At 36.7% G+C, this 27,796-nt stretch overlaps 1 long non-coding RNA gene across 3 annotated transcripts in view; it reads right to left on the reverse strand.

Annotated features, from left to right (window-relative positions):
* Positions 1 to 27,796, reverse strand: part of LOC103221188 (uncharacterized) — a 766,285-nt gene that overhangs the window by 639,037 nt on the left and 99,452 nt on the right. For all 3 annotated transcript variants that reach the window (XR_012095545.1, XR_005237288.2, XR_012095544.1), the window contains exon 2: positions 15,624 to 15,664. This is a non-coding gene — a long non-coding RNA (uncharacterized lncRNA). The remainder of the gene's footprint in view (positions 1 to 15,623; positions 15,665 to 27,796) is intronic.

The following is a 27,796-nucleotide window of genomic DNA, read 5'->3' on the forward strand; positions in this document are numbered from 1 at the left end:
TGTTTTTCCTGCTGTTATATTATCTTCCTTGGAAAAGCTTCTTTTATTGATGGTCTACTCTGCAATCAATAGAAACTTAAATGAGGGTTCATCCTTTGTCTGGTCAAGTAGCTATAAACTTAGTTCTTCATGCTGACAAAGCCTTTTATTTCCTTTGTTGGAAGTTCTTTGTTATCATTTTCTAAGTACAATTGCTATTTACTTATTGACTTGAAAAACAGATTCAGTGTTAGATTAATGCCAGAAAATTAACATTCCCCAAATTTAAACTCCACATCACAAAATCACTAACAAAAATAAATTATTTTATCTCTATATCTTATTTTCATATGGTCTCACACCAATTACAGTAAAAATAGGCATACACATTCTAAATATTCTGACAAAAACTTTTAGAGATTACCAAAGAAGTACTTTTATTTTTCCCTTTAAAATAGGACAGAATGGATAGTCAAGATCTATCCGTCTTCTGTTTCACTTTAGGAAAATCCCCATTTGCCTCATATTAGTTTGTAAACATCTCATGGTTTTCCCAAGTCTCAGTACTTTTAAGTGCAAATCGTACAACCAACAATCACATTTTTAACTATATCTATTTCATCCCTAAAGAAACTGGTGTTTCCATCTGATTGAGTCTCAAAATTTGTGTTCCCTTCACCTTGTGATCACTAATCTTTCCCTAGTTTTCTTTTCTGTTCTTTTTGACTGTACCTTTTGCATGGTGTCCCAAACTTTCATGAAAGGATTCTCTAGATATGAGACTACTTTTTAAAAGCCATGCAGAAAGTCACATAAAAATAATAATTCTATTAAAACAATTACAGAGAGTTAGACTACAAATTTTTAATTTTACTTATATATTGATAACTAAAACAGTGAAGCCTCTTTTAAAGAGAAGAAAAAAATTTAAAGAAGTTTTAAAAATATTTTTTAATCGAATTTGATAAAATATAAATACTTGCTGATAAGTCATCACTCACTAATTTAATAAACACTGACTAGGCTTCTTATTACAGGGTTTTCACAACTTACATAAGAACAGGAAGCTGTAAGGTCCCTACCTCACTCTTTCCACTCTGTGTAACTTTTGCACCCACAGCAAGCTTTCAGCACATCCTGAAAAGCAACTAAGCTGTCCTTAGATGATGGCACCACCTGGTGGTTAGTTTACATATCTGTTAAAGACCATGTCTCTCCCCTCATCACTTCCTTAACTCTTCTTCAAAGAGAAATAATCCACTCTCCTCTAAACACGTCTCCCCTTCAAATTATCTCAGGCAGCAACCTTTTACATTTCCTTTCCTAATTCTTTTCTAATTCTTGCCCTTTTATCTCATATAAATTTATCTTTCTCTTCCTACATTCTCTGTTCAATTTGTGAGAAAAATAAACACAACCGCCTAATTATAGCAAATAAGCATAAGAAAAGTATACCAATTACACATTTACATCAAAGAAAAGAAAAGCTATGAGATAAAAGACACAAAGAAATTCTAACAGAAGTTTCAGCAGACATTGCCCTCTACTGCCTCATCATCCCCAAATTTACTCAGGCACCAAAATGTAAAACAAATCATCTCTCACTAAGTATTTGGGTGGCAACCGGTTGCTTTCTAATTCTGCCATAAATGAGAACTGCAACTAGATCACAAGTGGAAAAATCTGGAATTTTGGAGGATAAACTGGGAATTTAACCGACACTTCTAACATTATTCCTATAAGGAATTGCTTTCCGAATTCAAATAGTTTTGGATTATGACCTTTTTACGTGTAGGGATTGCCTATATTTCTAGTTGTGTACCTTGTAAACCAGAGTAAGTTGCTTCCAAACATATGTAAATGAGTATGGCTCAGAGATTAGACTGTAAAACTGAGATAATAAAATTTAGTTTGGACCAGGTGCAATGGCTCACACCTGTAATCCCAGCATTTTTGGAGGCCAAGACAGGAGGATTGCTTGAGGCCAAGAGTTCAAGACCAGCATGGGGCAACACAGTAAGACTCTGTGTCTACCAAAAAAAATTTAACTAATAATAAATATAGCCAGGCAAGGTGTTGCACCCCTGTAGTCCCAGTTACTCGGGAGATGGAGGTGGGAGGATCACTTGAACCCAGGAGTTCAAGGATACAGTGAGTTATGACCAGGCTACTGCACTCCAGCATGAATACAGAGAGAAAGATCCCACCTAAAACACAAACAAACAAACAAAAAAACTTTGTTCAGGAAGGATTAAAGGGCATACTTTAAAATAGCTAACATTACAGAATATATGATAAATACTACTCAGTTTTCAGTTTACTCTAACAGGTGAATATTTCAGAGTAGTTATGCAATTGCACTTATGAGCCATATGTTCATTTTGGGTTTGTTTTCTTACCAGTGTTTAGAAAGATATTAATCACAACCAAAATTTATATTATGAAAAATGAGATGATTGGCTTTGAGCTCTGAGTTTACTTCTAGCTCTAAACGTATCCTACAACTCTGCAATACTTAGAATCCTATTATAACTGTATACAACTCACATAAACTTTATTGTTTACATTTCAGAACTTAAAATTATTTCCTTATTTACAGATTTTTTTCCTATTAAGCAAGTAATTGTAAAATAGTTCTCTTACAGACTGTATCAATATAAAATGAAACTCAGTCCCCCTTGAAGCTATCTTGTGTGATGTTTAAACATATGCATACTATTATATAGGCCATCCTATAGGTTTATATGTATGTTACAAAGAAGGTGGCCAAAGGTTGGATTTCTGAAAAATTAAACAATAGGCAAGTTGTAAGAATCTCATCCTCTTATAACTACAAAATATTATAAACTCCTTAATTGTGGTTTCTGCAGGCAGGTAAAAATGTCAGCAGAAGGATGGAGTAGAAAGTACATATGATTAGAAAGAAGTTGCCAGCAAAGGGCCTAACAGTCAACCACCTGTCATCCCAAGGAACTGAGGGAGCTGAAGAAGGCATCCATTCTCCCATCCATTCCCGAATGCAGACACTAGGTGTCCATTAATTATTAACTCTATGTTGTCCTCACCACCCATCCTTACCCACCTTCTTATCCAAGGTCACACAAGGACCCGGGAACAGGAGTGGGAAATGGGTCTGCCCAAGAGTAGCTCCCTACCTTGGAATCCAGCTGGCATGGGAAAAAGCCAAATCTACTGGTTTAGGTACTCTGCTCCTGAAAGGAATTTCCACTGGTGAAATCTCAAAATCCTCATTAGTCAGGTGATGCTTATACAAATCCAACACCCAAATGACAATATAGGAGAGTTTAAGTAAAATACAAAATGATTTGAGTGCTTAACTCCTGTGGTTCTTACAGTTCACTTTGTTGGGTCATCTAAGGAAAAACCTGTGGAAGGAGACTCTCCTGCCCACCTGGTTTGAGGCACTGTTTAGCACTAGCTTCCTGCTTGTCTCAAGTACTTAAGGCTCTTAAAGGGCTCAACCTGGACAAATTAATCCAGTTTTCCCTTTCTTGTGGACTATATTGCTGAAAAACAATTCTCTTTACTTTGGAACATTCCAGTTAAGGAAATTTTTTCCCAGCCACTATCCTCCATCCAGGCTGGCTCAGGTGCTACCTTTGTCAAAAAGGCTCTTCACCCAGTACTCACTATTGTACAGATCATCTCCATACAGTCTCTGTACAAAAAGACTGTACAGTCCTCACATGGGTATCTCTGTATAGTCTTTACCCACAAGGGTCTCTGTTCAACTTCCCTGAAGACAATTATATACCACGAATATACTGATCAAAAGTAGTGTGCATAAGAAATATTCATAATGCTAGGATTATGGGGGAGGGAGAATGTAACCAAAGTATTTGGAATTGAGAAAAACAATAATTTCAAATACAGTAATAATGGAAGAATTTCTCCATATCCTGCAATTAATGGTGGATTTCCTTTGAAATATTCAAGGGGGTGCTTGAAAAGACACAGGTGGGATGAGGCCTCGGGGACTCAAAAAGACCACAGGTCCTCACTAGATCCACCATATGCAGACAAACAATCATATGAAACTCCAGGACAGGCAGTGAGTATTCTTTGAAAACAAAATCACGTTATCACTTTCATAATGTGAAAGCAGGAATTTTAAAGGTCACAAAAAAATCACAATTTCTAGAGAGACAAAGAGCCCATCCTTGAGAAGATGAAGTTATTAAGTGCTGTAGATCTTCTCTTCATCCCCCTAAGCATCTACATATTTATCAAGCATTTCTTCTCCCTGGTCCTGACACATGAATCACAGAAAAGCCCTAGCCAAAAATGACTGGACTCAGATGGCATTTCTATTGTAAATTATTTGAATCCTTTTGAATCTATTGTAAATTATTTGAATCTACCATTGCTGAACTTATAGTTAAAAATACTGATCAAAGAAGCAGAGGACAGTTACGGGATACATGGGGCCAAAGAGTACAGATAGGAACTCAGATGAGAGATTCAGACAGATCCTCAAAGATAGATTATTGACAATGTCACCTTTATAACTAAGAGATAAATAATCCCAGATGACACATGGAAACTATTAGTACTAAGAGGGTCTATCACAATAAAATAAAGGTCATCAGTTTAAGTATTTCTTATGACTTTAACTTATAAATTTGATTTATATTATGTGATATTTGCTAGAAAGTAAGGCCATAGGGGCAAGAGCTTTGTCTATTTTGTTGGGTGATATGCTTTCTATGTGCTAGATACTGTATATTTTTAATGTATATTTACATAAAATATACACATATGTTTATGTATATTTATTATGTATCTAGGAAAAACTGATATTAGAAGTAAATCACATAAAACTACTGCTCCGTGTAGTGAGGGTTTATCTAAGAAATGAGCTATTCAATTAAAAAAACTTATAAATATCCATATAACTTAAATAGAAGCAAAAGAGATATTCAAAGGATCAGCTGTTGGCTAGATATTTATTGTTAAAATGTAAACTACATTTATTCATTGAGAGAAATGAGAAAGAAATTAAGCAAGATGAAGCAGATGCACATAAGTTACATGTAAATTTGCTCATAAAAATTATCCCATTGTTCTATAACAATAAGCAATTATAACCATCCATGGGCACATACGGTCTTTAAAATGCATTCTACAAATGAATTCTTAAAGAGATACAGTAAAACTAGTCAAGATTCCACATCATCTAGCTTTACCAAATAGTTTCCTCCTTATCTCACTAACCTCACAGTTCAATCCCTAGAAATCTCAAACTTTAGGATGCATCAGAATCACCTAGAGGCTCATTAAAACAGATTGCTAGGCACAATACCAGAGATATGACTTGAGAAGGTCTTGGTCGAGGATCAAGGATTTACATTTGTAATAAGTTCCCAGGTAATCCCAATGCTGCTGGTCCGGCAACCACACTTTGAGAACAATTGTCCTAGAGTATTTTTTATTTTTCAACCATTCATTTTCAAAATCTCAGGGCCCAGTAAGTCATCCTTAGGCCTATGTATTTGATTATATGAATATCAGGTCACAAGTGAAATAGGCTAAAATCAGCTTATTCATATATGCTTTGGGTAAAACTGATCTTCCAAAAGCATCTTTTGCTAAAATAAATTCTTCAAATAAATTAATTTCTATATTTTTAAAAGCATATTCGAATTGAGATAAATTCCTATTAACATATGGTACATTATCTTGAGTTTTGAGATCTTTCAAATGCTTACTCTGTATTTTTGAAGTCATGTAATCTTAATACAGCTCAACACTTTCACCTTAAGATCTCAGAGGAAATTTTATTATAGAACATCATCTACTCTAAAAAATTGTAGAACAAACTGACCTTGACTTCTTTATGGAGAACTTTGTGTAATGTGTCAGTTTCTTCAAAGTGTAATAATTGAGTAGAGTAAAGAGAAGATGACAGTCTTTAAATCAAAATAAAAATGAAGCAGTAATATGTTAAACACATACAGAATAAAAGTAGTGATTTACAGGGGCTGTGAATTAATCATAAGCTTAATAAAATCATTTTTAAATAGTAAAGAGTTATTTTAAACAGTAAAAACTTAATATTGAAGACTCTTCCTTTCTTCTGAAGAATGTAACAAGTTTGTATGGCAACTGGAAGCGCAGAATTTCTTCTTTCCCAACTCACTGTAAGGTCCATCCTGGGGAGCTATCTTTTCTTGGTACCTTTAAGGAAATATCGAGATAAAAGTCTTCATGCTATTGTTTGTCCCCCACAATAAGACATCCCTAAACCCTTTGTTAAATCTGTAGCTTCCATTCCTATGGGCTAACAAATCTTACACTGTGATGAATGTTCAGTATTACACTCTAAATGTTGGTGTCTTCCCCAAATTCATACGTCAGATTCTAATATCCAATGTGATAGTATTAAAAGTTGGAGCCTTTTGTGGGTATCAGGTCATGAGGGCTCCACCTTTGCGCCTTTTGCTACATGAGAATGAAGCAAGAAGGTGCCATTTTAAAGCAGGGAGCAAGCCCTTGCCAGACACAGAATGTGCTAATGCCTTGATTTTAGACTTCTCAGTCTCCAGTACTTTAAGCAATAAATTTCTGTTCTTTATAAATTACCCAGTCTAAGGTTCTTTATTATAGCATCACCAAATGGACTAAGACTTCGATGCATCACTGTTTATTTCTCTACAGAATCTTTTGAGCCACCAGATATCCCTGAATTTCCTGTAAGTTACTTTAACAATTATCAAGACAATATTCATCTCTAGAATTGCCTTTTATCCATATTAACTAAGAAACTGCATCAACCATTTAAAAGCAGAGTTCCAACATACACATTCACCACTAAATGTTTATTTAGCTATTAGCAGAAAGGTAGCAAAAAACCGGGAACACAAAAATAGCTGAATTTTTAGAATGATCTTTGTGATTAAATTGGCCACTAAGGCATTTGATCAATTACTTACAGTAGTTGCTTCAAAAGCATTTATTGATTTGGTCTATTGTACATACTTAACAAGTTTCTAATTTAATAAATTAGAAAATCAGATAGGCATGCTGTCTAAAAAATATTTATTTAAAACATCTTTGAATAATCCCTCCAAAAGCCAGTTTAAATGTACAAGCTATATAACCCAGTGGTTCTTAATTTTAACTGCATATTGGAATTCTCTTGAAGCTTTAAAAAAAACTGATGCCTGTGCTCCACCCCAGAGATTTGTATGCAGTTGGTCTATGAGTGGCATAAATGTGATTCTGATGTGCAATCAGAACCGTGAACTTAGTTGAAAGTGTTTATGGATGAATCAAAAACTTCTATTTTCCTTAAGTACCAAAATGACTGATTCTTTGTTTCCTAATAATTCCTACAATTGGATTAAATTGTTATTTTAAATAGGGTAACCATATATCTTATTCTCCATACCAAGACCCTTCTGAAAGTGAAAGAGGTTACTATTCATGATTGGCGCAGGACAGTAGGGATAAACTAGGACTGTCCTGAGCAAAACACAGAGCCAGATAGCCACTCTACTTATAAACTGTGTTATTTGTATGTGGGTTTTAAAAAAAACTGTACAGTTGTAAATGCCAAAAGATTTTAAGGTTTTTGATGACAGAAGACAGCTCAAATAACATTCAAAAGGTTAACATCTAGATTCCTGATCCACTAGATAAATGCCTATTTATTTAGGATCACGTGTAAAGAGATTTTTGGACTAAATTAAGATTTGCTGGGAGAGCAAACTAAAATAGTAGAGATAATATTTTAAATATCATTATTTTTCTGTGCCAACCCTATTTCAATGGATAATCACATGCAATAATGCCGACTCTTAAAAATGGTAGATTAAAATAATTCATTTCTGTTTTTAATTAAAATTGAGAAAGTAGGAACTAATAATATAATGCGTGTCAGAGCTGTATGCGTGCAGCATCAAAGATAAGAAGGGGATTGCAACAAGGGCTTGCTTCCTGAGTTCCTTGAAAATTCTCAAGGAAAGAAGAGCACATGGAAGCTAGTGGCTGCCACACTGGCACATTTTGACATGTGAGGCAGCTCTTTTGTTGGCTGAGGTGCCTAAAGTCATTTCTTAGATCCTCTAATCACTCAAGGTCACCAGCAACACTGTCCGTGTGCACCTAGTCTGAGAGTCTCTGCTTCCTGTATGGGATCTGATGGATACGACAAGTTTGGGGTGTTTTTAGTGGTAATTTCTAGTATCAGATCTTACTGCCAGCTGGGCTTGAAGACAGAAAGGAAAGCAGAGCAAGATGATAAGAAAATGTCCCATTTTGCAGGAAGCCTTAAATGAAAGGGTCACAGGTGCCTGAACAACAACAACAACAAAAATCAGGAAGCAATATATTGTTTCATAAATAAATCCCACCAGATTTTTTAGATAAGGTCGATTTACTGTCTCCCCCATGCCCTTCCTGAATTAATGAAGTCCTCAGAGTATAGTAAATATAATTTCCTGTTTCTTTATTTTACAAAAAAAAAAAGTGACATGAGGGTTATCAAGATGCCCCTCTCTGCACAGATTATGAATGTCTTTAACTCAGTGCAAATCTGAATTTATAAGGGTTTTACCTAGTTGCATCAGAACTGATTGTATTTACTAGCCATGCTATCTTGTGACAGCAATCATGAAACTGAATTCCATGGAAGACAATCCATAGCCAGAAACTAGAACAACAGATTTTAAAGTATTCAGGTGACAAAGAATAGCTTAAACTTTAAAAACAAACAAATAATAAACAAACAAACAAAATCCTCACACAGTAAGGAATTCTTATTTGCACCCCAGAGCTATAGCGTCCTTAAACCCTGAAAGAAGCATTCCCAAAATGCATGGTTTATATCACCAGATGCTTGAAATATTTATTAGTGCTTACCCGGAACAATAGCTTCCTAATCAAATATTTTTGGGGAATGCTGAATTAAAAAAGTTAAATGGATTTTATAACAGCAGCCTCTTCAAGGTCTAAAATGCACAGTGAATTCCAGCAAGTGAGATAGAGGTTGCATGTTTCCATGAGATTATGAGGTTATGGAGTCCTTTTTTTGTTAGGGAAGCCCATGGAACTAGCAGTCTGTGGAATATGCTATAAGACATTCTGCATCACGGTCAATAATTTCTGTAAGAAGAACCTTTCCTTTACTTTCCTGTTACAACTTAAACCAGCTACTTTTTGTCCAGACTTTGTGGAAATTGAGAAAATTGACTACCAATCTAGAGGTCTATAGTCAGCAAACTATCCTTTAAGAATTAAAGTGAAAAATAAGATTTTGACAGACAAAATTGAGCCACCACCAGCAAACTTTTAAAAATAGAAATACTGAAAGGTATTCTTTAGGCTAAAAAAATGTCCCAGATTGAAGTGCAGAAGTTCAAAACATAAATCATAACAATGAAAATGGTAAGTTGAAAGAAGGTTTAATGGGGTTAAAATATACTAAGATCCTCTCATTGTCAAAAAAGTGGTAAAAGCAAAATTTATATTAGACTTCAGTAAATCAAAGCCGCATGTTATAATACCTACGTTTAACAGTAAAATGGGTGTAAAAGTATATATAACTACTAATAAAGGTAAAAATAATTTAAAATAAAACAAAAAGAGGCACAAAAAAAGTTAACAAGAGCTTAGTATACATGATACAAATAGAAAACACATAGTAAGATAGAAACCTAATTAGACCTCTAATTATAATAAATGTAAATGAACTAAATCATTCAATTAAAAAAATGTCACAGCAGACTTCCAAAAACACACAAATATAAGCTGTTATGTTTTGAATATATGTGTTCCTCCAAATTCATATGGTGGAACGTAAGATCCAATGTAATACTATTAGAAGGTGAAGCTTTTAGAGTGTGATTAACTCATGTAGACTTTCCCTTATGAACGGGATTAGTATCCATATAAAAGGACTTGAGGAAACCAAGTGGCCCCTTTTGCCTTTCTGATTCTGTCACATGAGGACACACCATTTGCAGATTCCACTATGTGCTTTCCTGGAAGCCGAAAGCAGCCCTAACCAGATAATACATCTACTGGTGCCTTGATCTTGGACTTTCCAGCCTCCAGTATTGTAAGAAAATAAATTTCTGTTCTCTGTAAGTTTCCCAGTATGAGATATTTTGTTATAGAGGCAGAAATAAACAAAAACATAAACTACTTACAAAGTCACATCTTATACATAAGAATATAGAAACAATGAAAGTACAAGCATGAAAAAATAAATGCCATGCAAATGTGAGCCCAAAAATTGATATATCTTATACATTAATATATCCATAAATCAGTCAGTTAAGTAAACTTTAATGCAAAAGTCATTACTGGAGGTAAAGAGACACATTTCATATATAAAGTTTTAATTCACCAGGAAGATTAAACAATTTAACATTTGCATAAACTTAACAACCTAGCTTAAATATGTATAAAGAACTGAAAAGAAAAGTGGAAAAACCCACGATCATAGTGAGAGATTTTAACACACCTCTATCAATAGTTGATAGAACAAGCAGACATTAAATTAGAAGGGATATAAGGAATATGAAGGATTTGAAGAATACAGTTAACAATCTTGACCTAATAGATTATTGAACAAGAATTTCAATGTCAAATGCAGTTTTTATTGAGACGAAGAGAGAATGAATTATTTGAAGTTCCTTCCTAAGATGATAGAATGTTGGATTTTGAAAGAACATGAGAGATTACTACTCAGCCTGACAAAGAAAAACTGACACCTGAAGAGGTTGAAAAACTAGTCAAGATCAAGGTTGTACATGTGGAAGGAAAGTTGGGAAAACAATTCAAGTCTGTTTCTACCGCAGAGCATTTTCCATTTCTCCAGGCTACTTCCCCACTCCTACCTGCTGTTTTTTTTTTTTTTTTTTTTTTTTTTGGAGATGGAGTCTCACTCTGTTGCCCAGGCTGCTGGAGTACAGTGGCAGGATCTTGGCTCACTGCAAGCTCTGCCTCCCAGGTTCACACCCTTCTCCTGCCTCAGCCTCTGGAGTAGCTGGGACTACAGGCACCCGCCACCATGCCCCACTAAATTTTTTTGCATTTTTTAGTAGAGACAGGGTTTCACCATATTAGCCAGGATGGTCTCAATCTTCTGACCTTGTGATCCGCCCGCCTCAGCCTCCCAAAGTACTGGGATTACAGGTATGAGCCACTGCACCTGGCCCCTACCTGCTTTTTGTTGTAATGATTGGAAAACTTTTTTTAACAAAAAAATACTGAATGTAGAGTTGTGAGACTTGTGTTTTGACTTGCTCTTAAGAACAAGGTCTCATTTTTTAAAAATATCACTGTCTTTATACCTCTTTCTCACAGCACTCCTGCCAGAATTTATATATTTACATGCAACAAATGTTATTGCTAATAAATTAACTCTACCATTTATCTTCCAAATTCAGTTTTTTGAAGACAGTATACCATAATTGTAAGTAGATAAAGACATACTTAGAGGAAAGTACCAGCTATCCAGTAAATATATATTATCTTTTATATTCAGGGCCTCTGAGTTTCCAAATTGCCCTAACGAAACTGGTGACAATGAATGCCATCTGCGGAGAAAATCTGCAATAACACATAATTCCATTTCAGTTCTTCAGAGAGTTTTATTCTCATTTTGTCTATTACCTGGTAACCAGGGAAGCATATCACTGAGACGCTTTAGGAAAAACAAATGTAAAATATATGCTTCGAAACACATTGGTACAAGTGATGGACATTTTAATAACCATTATTCTTAGATTATTTTCTCTTTAGCAGATTTTAAGTTTTGTAACTATATCCATAATAAAAAGGTTTTTTCTTATCATCAAGTACCACGTAGGGGAGCTTATATTGAGGTCATGTATCATAAATGTTTATAAGGTTAATAAGGACCACCCAATGTATTCTTCTAGAAGCATCTTTAACATTTATCCTTTTGTGTAAAACAAACAAAATATTTTTATGCACAAATATCTCTGGAAGGATTCACAAAAATATAACAGTGATTAAAGGTAATAGTGATTCCACCTGAGATGGGAACTTTCAAAGAAAGAGCTTGTAGGCAGATATTTGTATTCTCTTTTGTACTGCTTGAATATTTTTCCTGTTTTAAAAAGGAGTAAAAATAATTAAGCCATATCTATTTACAACTGTATTTTGAATGCAAAAAAAAAAAAAAAATTGTACCTAGAAAACCTGATAGACTCTGCTCAAAAGCTCCTAGATCTGACAAACAACTTCTGCAAGGTTTCAGGATACAAAATCAATGTAGAAAAATCAGTTGCACTTCTATGCACCAACAACATCCAAGCTAAAAGCCACATCAAGAACACAATCTCATTCACAATAGCCACCAAAAGAATAAAATACCTAGGAATACAGCTAACGAGAGAGGTGAAAGAGCTCTACAATGAGAATTACAAAACACTGCTCAAAGAAATCACAGATGACACAAACAAATTTTAAAAAATTCTATGCTCATGGATAGAAATAATCAATATTGTTAAAATGGCCACATTTCCCAAAGCAATCTACAGATTCAATGCTATTCCTATCAAACTACCAATGACATTCTTCACAGAATTAGAAAATACAATTTTAAAATTCATATGGAACCAAAAAAGAGCCTAAATACTCAAGGCCATCCTAAGTAAAAAGAACAAAGCTTAAGGCATCACATCACCCACCCTCAAACTATACTACAAAACTACAGTAACCAAAACAGCATGGTACTGGTACAAAAATAGACACATAGACCAATGGAACAGAATCGAGAGACCAGAAACAATGCTGCACTCCTACAACCATCTGATCTTCAACAATGTTGACAAAAATAAGCAATGGGGAAAGATTCCCTATTCAATAAATGGTGCTGGGATAACTGGCTAGCCACATGCAGAAGATTGAAACTGGACTCTTTCCTTACACCATATATAAAAATCAACTTAAGATGGGTTAAAGACTTGAATGTAAAACCTAAAACTATAAAAACCCTGGGACATAACCTAGGAAATACCATCCTGGACATAGGCACTGGCAAAGATTTCATGAAGAAGAAAATAAAAGCAATTGTAACAAAAACAAAAACTAACAAATGAAACCTAATTAACTAAAGAGCTTCCACAGAGCAAAAGAAACTATCAACAGAGTAAACAGACAGAATGAAAGAAATATCTCTCAGAGGGGAGAAATATCTCTCACAGAATGTGAAGGACTATTTGCACATATGCATCTGGCAAAGGTCTAATATCCAGAATCTATAAGGAATGTAAACAAATTAACAAGCAAAAAACAAACAGCACCATTAAAAAGTGGGCAAAGGACATGAACAGACATTTTTCAAAAGACATACATGCAGCTGACAAGCATATGAAAAAAGTTCAACATCACTAACCATCAGAGAAATGCAAATTAAAACCACAATGAGATACCATCTCATACCAGTCAGGATGGCTATTATTAATAAGTCAAAAAATAACAGATGCTAGTGAGGTTGTAGAAAAAAGGAAATGCTCAAACACAGCTGGTGGGAATGTAAATTAGTTCAGCCACTGTGGAAAGCAGTTTGGTAATTTCTCAAAGAACTTAAAATAGAACTACCGTTTAATCCAGCAGTCCCATTATTGGATATATACCCAAAGAAATATAAATCATTTTACCATAAAGACACATACACCCATATGTTCATCACCACACTATTCACAATAGCAAAGACATAAAATTGACATAGATGCCATTAATGGTAGACTGGGTAAAGAAAATGTGGTACATACATGCCATGGAATACTACACAGTCATGAAAAAGAATGAGATCATGCCCTTTGCAGCAACATGGATGGAGCTGGAGGCCTTTATTCTAAGCAAACTAATGCAGGAACAGAAAACTAAACACTGCATATTGTGGCTTATAAGTGGGATCTAAACATTGAGTACACAGACACCAGGGCCTACTTAATAGTGAAGGGTGAGAGTCGGGGTGAGGATTGCAAAACTACTTATCAGGTACTATGCTTGCCAAATCCCCATGACACACAGTTTACCTATATAACAAACCTGCACATGTACCCCTGAAACTAAAGTAAAAGTTAATAAATAAATAAGTAAATGCTAAACTATGCATATATCTTTACATTTTCCCCTATCTACCCTTTTTACCATAGATCCCTCCCCCAGACTGTATGCATACAGGATCCTATGATCTCCTTATAAATGTCATGTGCTAAACAATTATGCCACTGGAGCTATGGCTTATCTCCTAGTAAGTATATCTTGGCACTGAGCCTTATTTTCCAAAACCAGAAAGGAAAATCTAGTACTCATCCATTCCCATCTTCTCTTCCAGAGCCTACTTATAGACAATATCTCTTTTCAGATACTCAAAACATGAAATATTAGGAATCACATTTCCTTTCCTAGAAAACAAAGTCCCTATCTAACCATACCCCTACCATTAAAAAAATTGGCTAACCTCTGGACCTCCAGGAGACACTAAGCCACTTCCTTATGAAAGGGGAGGTGCCATCACATTCTCTTAAGGACATTCAGAGTGACTCTGTGTCACCTATAACACTAGCGAGGAAAAATTCAATACTCCTGGATTGGGACCAGTCTCTCCTTTCACACCCTGGAGGTAGACTTAGTTAACCAGTTGGAAGACTGGAGCCAGTGGACAACAAATCTCAATTTGGAAAAGCAAATTAAGCAAAAGTCCCAAGCAGGGAAGACGAAATTTCATTCTCCTTTTTTCTCCATCCAGTTCAGTAGGAGGCATCAACCTAAGAACCTAGGAAATTGTTACTGCTTAGAATACTCAAACTAAGCCAATCTATCACTGATAACGCTGGCAGATTTATTCTCTATCTACAGTATTTTTTGTTGTTTTATTTTTCAGTTGGTTTTGAATTGGGGTAGAGAAGGAATCTGAAATCTACCAAAAACCCTAACAGAAGTATTATCACGTTAAATGTATGTATTGGTGATAAAACGCACCCTAATTTCAGAAACATTAAAATGCCTTGGATTGAGGGATTTTGAATCAAAGAAGAAGCATGTATTCTTATAACCCAATCAGTTCATACTCACTCCTCCTTCAATTGTTGAATTCCCTTGGCATACTTTGTCATCCCAAATCTAGCCACTCCTGAAAGCATGTTTGGTAACCAGTAATCAGATAGTGGTAGATCATATTTCAGTGTCTTAAACAAGAAAAATAATAATCATGCCAACCCATAAAAAATCCTCACTAATCATACCAAATATCAGTAAAACATTCTTCAATGACTATGTAATAACTCAACAGGAATTTCTACCTAATATAAAATGTTTAATACACCAATAGCATCATCAATGAAGCCCAATAAACTTATTGGCTAAGCCTGTTTGTGAACAGTATGCGTGGATAATGGACAGTATCAGGTGAGAATTTCTTCTTCACTATAAAAACATATTTTAAGATAAATAATAAAATAACATCTTAAAGATAATAAATTAAACCCCAAGTTAGTATCCCCAGGAACCTGGCAGGAGAAAACATGAGGCTGATGGAAAGATAAATCCTCAGATACCATAAAACATATTTAGACAATGGAGCCAAAAAGACATGATCTTATTGAGAAAAAAAAATCTAAGATGGAGACACCACTCACCCACATTCTCTCTGTCTCTCCTTTCTTCCCTCCTTCATTCACTAAAAGAAAATTGTGGAAAGAGATTAGCATCTGTTCAATGGACCATACTGCAAGCACATTAACTCCTCATAGCATTGTTACAAGATAGGTATGATTGTCCCTAGTTTGGAAATAAAACATTGAGACTCAGAAAGGTTAAGTTACTTGCCTATAAGTCAGGTCACAAAGTAGCCAGTAAATGGCAGAACTGAGATCCACATCCTGTCTGACCTAAAATCCCTAGTTTTTCCCATTAATTCCACCTTTTTAGTTGTTCAGGCCGAAAGTCTTGGAGTCATCCTTGGCGCTCTCTTTCTCTGACAATTCACATCTGACCTCTCAGCAATCTTGTTGGCTTTACCTCCAAATATATTCAAAATGTACCCAGCCCCAAGGACTCCTCTGCGACCATTCTGTCCATGCTATATCATCCACTCTTCCCAGGATGACTGCAAGGCAGCCTAGTCTCCCTGCTCCTGCTCTTAACCCCTAGTCTGTTTTTAACACATCAGAGTGATCCTAATCTACCCTAAGTTAGGTCATATCTCTCCTCTGCTCAAAGTTCTTCAAGGGCCTCCCAGAGTCATGCGCAAAGGCATATGAGACCTGGGTTCATCCACACGCCCACTCCACATACCCTCTGACTCACTGCCTGCCCCTCTGTCTCACTCACTCCACCCCAACACTCTGAACACATCAGGCTTGCTCCCACCCTACAGTTATTGTACTACTTGTTCCCTCTGTCTGGTACGTTCTTCCCTCATACGGCTACCTGATTCCTTCCCTCTTTGGGATTTTACTAAAATGTCACTTTCTCAATGAAGTCTACCCTGAAGTCACAGGTCTCCCCCACCTCATCCCTGATCCCCCTCACTCTGCTTTATTTTCCCGTGGCACTTACCCTCTCCAATATTCTGTGGAATGTATTGCGTATACGGTTTATTGTCTTTCTCTACCCACTGTAATGTAAACTTCATGAAGTAAGGATTTGGGAGGGGGTTTTTGTTATTGTTCACAGATATATCAAGAGTCTAGAACAGTACCTGGCACACTGCAGGTGCTCAATAAATATTTATTGTTGCATACTCTCTCCAGGCCTTCCACTACCACATCAGTAGTTACTTCTTCATCTTTTAAAATACCTTTGGGTCATACAGCTCTATGAGAATCTGATGAAAGCTGTGGACTCTCTTCCCAGGAAAACACAAATGCATATTCAAACAAGTCCTTGTTTGTTTCAGTAGGTCCATGAACTTTCTGAAGACCACCATGGTGATCTAAAGCCATAAAGATATAGGCTACTTAGGTGCCATTGATAGGCCATATAGACACCGTGAATGGAGCAATAGTTTCTTTGCAGTGGAAGGCGCAAAGAACCAGGTGTCCTGTGTTATGGTAAGGGCTGGAGCAGGAGCTTCCAGAACGAGGACTTAGTAGACATAGGAGAGGCTTGGAATAAGATCATGCTGGAACCATAGCAGCAGGTAAGTGGAAAGAACATTCAGTGGTCTTCAAACCACCTCCTCTTTCCTTCTTCTTTGCTACTGTCACGCTGACTACCCCCTATTCCTTTACCAAATTTTGCCTTGGACTGCATTAAAGTTAGATTAGGAAGCAGCAGCTGGTCTCCCCTTGGTTGGGAAAGCTCCATAGATAGTTTTTTGGGTCTACAGTAGTGAGTGGGAAAGACACTACCAAGGAGAGGAAATTGGAAAGGTAAGAAAATTCCAGTGGCCTCCCAGCTGGGACCGTCATTCCCAATTGTTCATTCATTCATGTGTGGGTGTGACTACATCAGAGACTTCCTTAAGAAAGAGGAAAATAAATATATTTAACGGCTTTTTACTCTTCAGAGAAAAAAATACCTCTACAAATATATAATCAGAATCAATCAGAATTGTAAAGCACTAAGAAATGCAAAAATATGTTTGTTAGAACAAAAAGGATGTTTTAGAGAAGATTAATGGTCTCAGTTTTCTTTGCAATGATACCTTAAAATAGTAGACCATTGATTGAAAAATTCACGAACTGAACAGACAGAAATATTTGGTCTTTCATGTTCCATTTGCTTTCTTGAAACAGAAAAATCACTCAGGTAAATAATAAAATGAGCAGAGATGAGAGGGGGTGAAGGCGCCATTCCAGTAATTGGAAAGCAAACACAAAATTCAACACAACCAGCCTCTTTCAAGTATGCTACTACAGTAGCTCTGAGAGCAGAATATAATGAAACTGAACTGAATAACTGCTTTAAATGTCTGCTTAAGGGGCCAGTGTGAAGAGAAGAGGCTGGAAAGTCCACTGATGCAAAAGAAGCAGCAGTGTGAGGGCTCAGGCAGAGTCTGTCAAGTGAGAGGGGGATGCAGCAAGATTGAGAAGACTGAAGAATCTGCCGGATCAAAAAAGCCATTGATTTCAGTAGTTAGAATTCCCCAAATATTGAAATGTTACAGTTAGGACGTCCAGGTGAATGGTAATAGTATGGATTCTTCTCAGAACCAGATGTGTAAAATCAAAGTTGAAAAAAATCCCACAGACTGAAGATAAATAAACAGTGTGTATTGTTCTGTTTCTGTAAGTGACTGACAGTCCTGCGTTCCCTGTGGATGGCCCTGAACTCGGCTCTTCCCTGCAGCCCCATAATAACATTTGTTAGAAACAGGAACACCCAGTCCTGGAGAAGCACCCCCATGTTTACATGGGCCTCTCACGTCCATGATCTCATCCAGCCTCAAACAGTCCTGTGTCACCACCTTAGGGGTGTGGTGACAAGGCAAGGTCACTAAGTTCATAGGGTGACTTCCCTGGATCACACAATGTGAAACTGTCAAACTGTCCACTCAAAAATAAATAAGTCAGAGAACTTCATTAATGTCATATGTCTACAATCTCTTCTTCCAAGCTCCAAATTTATAACCCTAGTGAAATCCAGGCTTTACATTGGCTCCAGGAGTTTCCAAACAAGGCAGTCCTTTGAAACATACTTAAGAAATCTTCCCTCAGGTTTTAGATCAGTGATTCTCAAAGTGTGGTCTGTGAGCCTTTGGCATCAATACTAGTAGGGAACCCATCAGAAACACAAATTCTTGGACCTGCACCCCAGACATACTGAAATGGGAATAGTTAGGTGGTGCCCAGCAATCAGTGTTTTAACAGGCCCTCCAGGTGATGCTGATGCCCACCCAAATTAGGAAGTTCTGACTTACATGATTGAGTTTGTGTAGTAGGGAGGAGAGACTTCCTGTGACATGGATGTCAGGTCCCATTTGCACACAGGGAATTCTGAATCAGGTTCTATAGGGAGAGCAGCCTTTGGAAGCAATCATAACAGTTTTGAGAGCCTATCAAAAGGCTATTCTAAGTCAAACCCCACACAACTAGGTAAATTTGCCACCAAAATACTACCAAGAGATCATTAATGAGTGATCAGGACTTGTTTCAAAGAAAAACTAAAGGATAACAACAGAACGAATACTACCAACTTTGAAACAAACCAATGGCAAACCACCAAGCTAATTTTTTCTGAAAATTTCCTATTCTCCCACAACTGAGGACAACCATTTAAAGAGCTACTAGAAAAAAAAAAAAAAAAAAAAATGGCTCCACCTCTGAAATACCAGTGACATCATGGCGTCAGGGCAGCATCAGCATTTATACAACGTTGTACTGACTGTGAAGCATTTTCACATTTCATGCTTGGCACTACCAACTATCAGCTAGGGAAGGTAGGATGGAAATCATTGGCCTCATTTATAGATGAAAATATTGAGTCCTACAAAACTTTTTAAAAGCTAAATGATCTGACATTCTGAAATACGCAAAACTATGGAGACAGTACAAAAGAATCAGTGGTTGCCAGAGTTTGGGAAGAGGAGAGAGGGATGAAGAGGCAGAACACAGAAGATTTTTAGGGCAGGAAAACTGCACTGTATACTGTAATGCTGGATACATGGCAGTACACATTTAACCAAACACACATAATGTATACCTATAGTGAACCCAAATGTCAATTACAGACTTTAGGTGATTATGATGTGTCAGTGTAGGTTGGTTAACTGTAACAAATGTACTACTCTAGTGGGGATGTTGATAGTAGGAGAGGCTGTGCATGTGTGGGGCTAGAGAATATATGGAAAATCTCTGTGCCTTCATCTCAGTTTTCCTGTGGAACTAAAGCTGCTATTTTTAAGTGTATTTTTTTAAAAGCTAAATGAATTAACAAGACTATCCAAATAATTAGAGGCAGAGCCAGGATTAGAACCCAGGTTTCAGACTTCAATCCAGACTCCTGTATTGATTCCTATGACCTACTTCCTATTGATTTCTAAGAACCTTGCTGCGGGGCATATGACTGGGAGGGCACCTGGGGCATTTCTGGGTGAATAAGGCCCCTCCATCCCTCAACAGCAGCGTAAGTGTGTGTGAAAAAGGAGAGGCGATGATTCTGGCAGTTCTGTAAAATTCATCCAGACATGGTAAAAATTTGAATGTTCTTAATTATGTCCACAGTTGTACTGTGTCACATATAATATATCTGTCATTCATATTTAATGCCAGAAATTTACATCATTATTTAGCATCTTGGTTATAGTTTTACCCTCTCAATTTTGTTTCTGGAGTCTAATATTAGACTTAACATCTATTCAGAAAATGTCAGCAACTTGGTGGGAGGGGAGAAATTCTCAGAAGCCTTTCAGAGGCTGGGAGAGTACAACTTCAAATTCAATATTGGCCTTGGATAATCCTTAGGCAAGTAAGTGCATACTTAAAAACACATAGCCTAGAAATCCTTAATATTTCCATGAAACCCTCCATTTATAATTTAGTTTCTGAGTTTCCTGTATAGAAAACACTCCTAGAGAATTACCCTCTAGGAGTAAGGGTGAAGTGGTAACCAGATCTTACAAAAGCTACAGTGCAGATTCTAATTCTCCCAATAACATATTGATATTAGTATGGTTAAAGTGATCTGCTTCTACTATAAGTGCATCTGGAAACTAAAGAAAATCATCTTTGAAAATCATCCAGAAACTCTATAATTTATACTACCAAGAGTAAGGATCAAACTAAAAAAACTAGACAACAGAAATAGACCATCAGGTGATCATTTATTAGATTTACCAGACATAAACTTTAAAATAACTATGATTAATATGTTTAGGAAAATAAAAGTCAAGGTGAAAAAGTTTTCCAGAGAACTGATATCTATGACAAAGAATCAAATGCAACTTACAGAACTACAAAAGAATATTACATTCTTTTCCAACAACTACATGAGCTTGATAATGAATCTTAAGATAGCTGCAGCCCTGGCCAGGCGCGGTGGCTCATACCTGTATCCTAGCACTTTGGGAGGTCCAGGTGGGCAGATCACAAGGTCAGGACTTCGGGACGAGCCTGGCCAATATAGTAAAACCCCATCTCTACTAAAAATACAAAAATTATCCAGGCGTGGTGGCGGGTGCCTGTAGTCTCAGCTACTCCGGAGGCTGTGGCAGGAGAATCGCTTGAACCAAGGAGGCAGAGGTTGCAGTGAGCTGAGATCGTGCCATTGCACTCCAGCCTAGGTGACAGAGCAAGACTCCATTTCAAAAAAAAAAAAAAGATAGCTGTAGCCCCAGCCAACACCTTAATTGCAGCTTTGTGAGAGACCCTGGAGCAAAAGACCCAGCTATACAGTTCCCAGAATCGTGACTCACAAAAACTGTGAAATGATAAATGTCTGCTGGTTTTAAGACTGTCAGTTGTTAATTTGTTATGCAGCAATGATGACTAATTCAAGCACATAGAATAAGTGAGTAAAGGGGAAAAAATTAAATGGTATGTTTTAAATAAATATAGTAGTAATTACTTCAACTGTAAATTAAATTAATATTTGTTATTAAACTGGATTATCAATTGAATTTTTATTTTAAAGATATAACTATAGGCTGCTTACAAGAGATGCTTTAAAAACACACATGTAGAATAGTTGAAAATGCAAGAATGGAAAAAATATAATACAATGCAAACACAAGCAAAAATTATACTAATGTTTAGATATTTGGATAATTAGAATTACTTGAGATAAAGAGGGAAATTTTATAATGAAAAAAGTTACTTCACCAGGAAAATATAACAATTTTAAATTTGTACTCACTTAGAAGCATAACGTCAAGGTGTATTTTTAAAATACAATAATTTTAAGGAGAAATAGACAAATCCACAATCATAGTGGGAGAGTTTAACGTACCTTTTGCAAAAACTGATAAGCAAAAATCAGTAAGAATACAGAAAACGTTAATAGTGCAATTAAGAAATCTACCCTCAGGCATATATAGAACATTGATCCTAAAAACTGCAGAATATGCATTCTTTTAAAGAGTATGTAGAGAATTTACTGTAATGGACCACATATCATTCCATAAAACACATTTCAATACATTTTAAAGATTAGAATTTATTTACTTATGTTCTCTTGGCCATACCAGAATTAAAGTAAAAATCAAATACCAAAAAAATTAACAGAAAATCTCCAAATGCTGCAAAGTTAAGCACCACACTTAGATAAATAACTAATGGGTCAAATAAATTTCAAAAGACATTTTAAAATATTTCAAACTGAAATTTTAATAAATTACACAAACGAAGAAAATGAAAAAGTGCCATCATTACTAACTAGCATAGGCGTCAGTAAACTTTTTCCATAAAGGGTCAGAGAGTAATATTTTAAGTTTTGCAGACCATATAATTTCTATCACAACTATTGAGTTCTACTGTTGTATCACAAACGCTGCCATAGACAACAAGTAAGTGAATGAGCCTATGTTCCAATAAAACTTTATTTGCAAAGAAAAGTGACAGGCAGGATTTAGCCTACTTTGTTGACTTGAAGAAAAACTAAGATTTGAATAAAAGAACAAATATAATCAGAGCATACTTTTAGCTCAGTGGTGAACAATATTTAGATAGTATTAATACGGTAAATTCTGACTATTGACTTCAGCAATAAATATAATATAATTATAATAAGAGGAGTGGAGAAGGAAAAAGAGCAAACCCACAACTATCAAGCAGAAAACAGACTGCCTAACTGAAAAAACAAGAGATTAAAACATAAGCACATTTACAAAATACAAGAAAAAAACACTTTTAAAAGTTTAAAGTGATGGTATTTGGGTAGTGTGCCTGTAAAGAGGAAATAGAAGAGGCTATTGGTTTTTTGTTTTTTGTTTTCTGCTTTTGTTTTGTTTTGAGCAATAAAGCTTTTTAATCACCTGGGTACAGGCGGGCTGAGTCCGAAAAGAGAGTCAGCAAAGGGTGGTGGTATTATCATTAGTTCTTATAGGTTTGGGATAGGCGTACAAAGTACATTCTCAAGAACGGGGAGAATATTACAAAGTACCTTCTTAAGGGCGGGGGAGAATATTACAAAGTACCTTCTTTTTCTTTCATATTCAAAATAAATCCAAAGATGTTATTTATTGTAAGTCTCATAAAGGAGGGTTATCAAAAGCACTGGCATGCCAATGTTTTCTTGCGTAATTTCTTTCTACAATAAATCTATTTGGCTTCTGTTTCACCTTAGCTGTCATAGACATGTCATTTAGGTATCATATTGCCAGTATTAACCTTTTGTTTATTAGGACATAAGACTAAGAATCTAGACATTAATCTGATCTGATTGTTCTGTTTGTTATAGTTAGCCTGTGCTCCTTTTTTATTTTTATTTTATTTTTTTTTTTTTGAGACGGAATCTCGCTCTGTCACCCAGGCTGGAGAGCAGTGGCATGATCTCAGCTCAATGTGACCTCCGCCTCCCAGGTTCACACCATTCTCCTGCCTCAGCCTCCCCAGTAGCTGGGACTACAGGCACCTGCCACCATGCCCGGCTAATTTTTTGAATTTTTCGTAGAGATGGGGTTTCACCGTGGTAGTCAGGATGGTCTCGATCTCCTGGCCTCATGATCCGCCCCACCTCGGGCCTCCCAAAGTGCTGGGATTACAGGCGTGAGCCACCGCGCCTGGCTAAGACTACTGGTTTTTTGTACAAGATCATTAGTAGTACTATATGAATCTTCAATGTGCATTTATTACTTAAATTAAAATAATTTTACATTATATAAACAAGGAGAGAGAGAGAGAGATCATTACAATAAAAGCACCCAAATGAATCAGGGCTCTTTGTATCCATACTCCTTTGCATTAAAACATTTTCTTCCATCAAGATGTGGAGTCTATTTCTCCACTCTCTTAATCTGGACTGGCTTCAAGACATGCTTTAATCAACACTGGGGAGTTAGAACAGAAGGCACACCACATTTACTCATCCACAGCAATTCTGAAATCCAGCTGAACACATGTTCTCAGGTACTCTGGTTCTGGGGGCAGTGAATTTTCCTGGCTCTACAGTTTGGCAGTTGTTCCCTCATCCAGCATTTTACTCAGCCTTTGGTTCCACCTTCTAGGCTCTTGGCTCCATTTCCTGATTCATCCTTCCCTTTCCATTAGAAATGACCCACGTTGAGCTCAGTTAGAAGTTTAAAAGTTGCTTATTAGAAAGACAGTAAAAGAGGCTGGGCACGGTGGCTCACATCTGTAATCCCAGAACTTTGAAAGGCCAAGGCGGGTGGATCACCTGAGGTGGGAGTTCAAGAACAGCCTGACCAACATGGAGAAACCCCGTCTCTATTAAAAATACAAAATTAGCAGGGCATGGTGGCACATGACTGTAATCCCAGCTACTCAAGAGGCTGAGAGAGGAGAATCACTTGCACCCAGGAGGCGGAGGTTAGGGTGAGTCAAGATCATGCCATTGCACTCCAGCCTGGGCAACAAGAGCGAAACTGTCTGGAAAGGAAAGGAAAAGGAAAGCGGGGGAAGGGGAGGGAAGAGGAGGGAAAATGAAAAATGTGTACATCCTCTGACCCAAGAATTCTGCTCTTAGGACTACACCCAACAGACCTGTTTATGCAATATATAGATACATTGTGTGTATGTGTATGCACATGTGTGTGTATTTCATTGCAAAGCGTAACACTAAAGCACTAGAAATAATATAAGTCAATCAATGGAGGGTGTTAATTGTAGTGCCTGACACATAATAGAAGCTCAATAAATATGACAATGAAAAATTGTGATAGAGTACTTACGAATTTAAACTCTCAGCCAATGGAAAAAGATCAGACACTAAAATTCACATTTTTAGCTCTAGGATATTATTTAAGACATAGTCTTTCAATATTACTCTTTCCATCTAGCTGAGTCTCTAAATAAATATCCACTCATTCATCAAATAGAAAAAGGTTTGTTACAATGCTAGCTAAAGAGCCTCCTGAGTCTGTCAAATCTACCAGAACAAGTCACCTTCCTCTCCTTTCACTCAATTAAGGCAAACTTCACCACAAAGAAACACCTGTTGTTTCTAAAAGGCCACATAAAATAAAGGGAGGAATGAGACTAAAGGAAAGATTTTTAAAACACCCAAGCTTTTATAATAAAATCAAAAGCATCCCCCTTAGAACAAAAGGAGTAAAGGTAAATATTTAAGTTAAAATGTCATATTTCTAGCTTAGCTAAAATATGGAATAAATAAGCATAAATAAAGAAAAATTAAGAATTTAAAAGGCAAATATTCTTGCACAAAAAATGTCAAATATAAAGCCCAGGAATTTTCAGTGTGGGCAAAGGATAGGAGGTATGCTTGCTTCTTTTTATTTTTCTTTTTTTTGAGATGGAGTCTTGCCCTAGTCACCCAGGCTGGAGTGCAATGGCACAATTTCGGCTCACCACAACCTCCACCTCCCAGGTTCAAGTGATTCTCCTGCCTCAGCCTCCTGAGTAGCTGGGATTACAGGAGCCTGCCACCACACCCAGCTAATTTTTTGTATTTTCAGTAGAGACAGGGTTTCACCATGTTGCCCAGGCTGTTCTCAAACTCCTGACCTCAGGTAATCCACCCGCCTCAGCCTCCCAAAGTGCTGAGATTATAGGGATGAGCCACTGCACCTGGTCAGAGGTATGCTTTTTAATACATATTCCAAAAATAATTATTAATATTTAGTCATGAATTTAAATTTTTCTGTAAACTTTATATAACATTAAAGAAGAGTCTGACATTTTTGTATTCTTTAAGAAGTATAGGATAAATGTCCCATTTCAGATCTACTGAACTAGAACCTCTGATGTCTTTGAACAAAGTTTTGAGAATCACTACTAGAAAACACCAAGTTAAATACACATCACACCAATACTATATATGAATATTTAAAAGAAATCATTTTAATACATATTAAACATTGATGTGTCATAAACATTCATTAAAAAGCCAACACACTAGAAATTGTTCCTTTCATTATTTCATAAAATGAATAATATTATTTCACATTTACATTGCCAAAACATTTATTATGTTGGTATTATTATTTAACAGATACAAATCCTAGGCTCAGAAAGGTTAAGAAATTTTCTGAGGATCACTCAACTGGAAAAGAGCATAGCGAATATCTTGGTGTGTTCTCACATTGCTATAAAGAACTACATGAGACTGGGTAATTTATAAAGAAAAAAAGCTTAATTGGCTCACAGTTCCATTGGCTGTACAGAAAGCATGGCTAGGGGACCCTCAGGAAACTTAAAATCATGGCAGAACATGAAGGGGAAACAAGGCACATCTTCACGTGGCCAACAGGAGAGACAGCAAAGGGGGAAGTGCTACACACGTTTTTGGTGTTTTTTTTGTTTTTTTTTTGAGATGGAATTTCACTCTTGTTGTCCAGGCCACACTACAATGGTGCCATCTTGGCTCACTGCAACCTCCGCCTCCCGGGTTCAAGCGATTCTCATGCCTCAGTCTCCTGAGTAGCTGGGATTACAGGTATGGGCCACCACGCCCACCTAATTTTGTATTTTTAGTAGAGACAGGGTTTCACCATGTTGACCAGCCTGGTCTAGAACTCCTGACTTCAGGTGATCCGCCCCCCTCGGCCTCCCAAAGTCCTGAGATTACAGGCATGAGCCACTGCACCCAGCTGCTACACACTTTTAAACAACCAGCTCTCATGAGAACTCACTGTCACCACCAGAACAGCAAGGGGGAAATCTGCACCCATAATCCAATCACCTCCCACCAAGTCCCTCTGCCAACATTGGGGATTACAATCCAACAGAAGATTTGGGTGGGGACACAGAGTCAAATCATATCCATGGACGTTCAAACCAAGGCATCTCATGCCAAGTCCAAGGCATGTTCTACAGCAACACACAGTTTCCATGAAGTGGTCCAAGAAATGAGGGAGCCAGAAAGGAAGCCTCCTCTGACACCACTCTTCCTTTCTCACTGGCTGTGATTATCTTTAAACATGTTCCTTTCTGTTAATATCTATCTGGAGATTTTTCCCTCTATAGATTGAATGCATTCAGTCATTCATTCACGCTGTCTTCTTTTTAACTTCCTCAGAACCCTGCCTAATATTCTGAACAAAGAAAAAAAAATCTGCAAATGCAAGTGCTCTGGACCACTTCTTTATGAGAATAAGTTGTCATGAAAATTGGACTATGCTTCATCTCTTTACTCCTGGTATAGCAAACCTCTAGATGTCCCATTCTAAAATCTTCTGTGAAGATTTTATGTTCTTCTGATAAATAAGCCAAAGGTTCCCAAACTTGAATGTTAATCAGAAGTACCTGGGAAGCTCATTAAAAAATAAAAGACTGGACCCCAATTCAAGGCTACTGAAACTGAACTTCCAATGTCCTTGAACCAGTTTTTGCCAATCACTGCTATAAGATACCAGTAGAAATACACAAACAACTTTTATACCAAGCTGTCCATTCTTAGACTTTATGTGTTCAAATTGAGAGACTTAACACAATTTAAAGGAATCAAAACAGATCTGTAGCTGAAGGCATCCTGTCCTGAATGGGATCCAGGTAGAAAACAGTGTTAAAGGAGAGAATTGTGCCTACCTACAAGGTGGGAGAACTCTACCTGGAGTTGAAATCAATAGCCGTAGATTCCAGAGTCAGCTCTGTCCCTATGTAAGTCATAGACTAACACAGGCCTCAGCAGGTTTCTGTGACATTACTGTTTCTTTCTGGCTATTCCTTCTTCATCTCCTTTGAACTTTGTTCCCTCTGCTTGTCCTTAAATGTGGCTGTCCTTTAGACTCCTG

This window comes from Chlorocebus sabaeus, chromosome 15 (assembly GCF_047675955.1).
Source record: "Chlorocebus sabaeus isolate Y175 chromosome 15, mChlSab1.0.hap1, whole genome shotgun sequence".
NCBI classification, from domain to species: domain Eukaryota; kingdom Metazoa; phylum Chordata; class Mammalia; order Primates; family Cercopithecidae; genus Chlorocebus; species Chlorocebus sabaeus.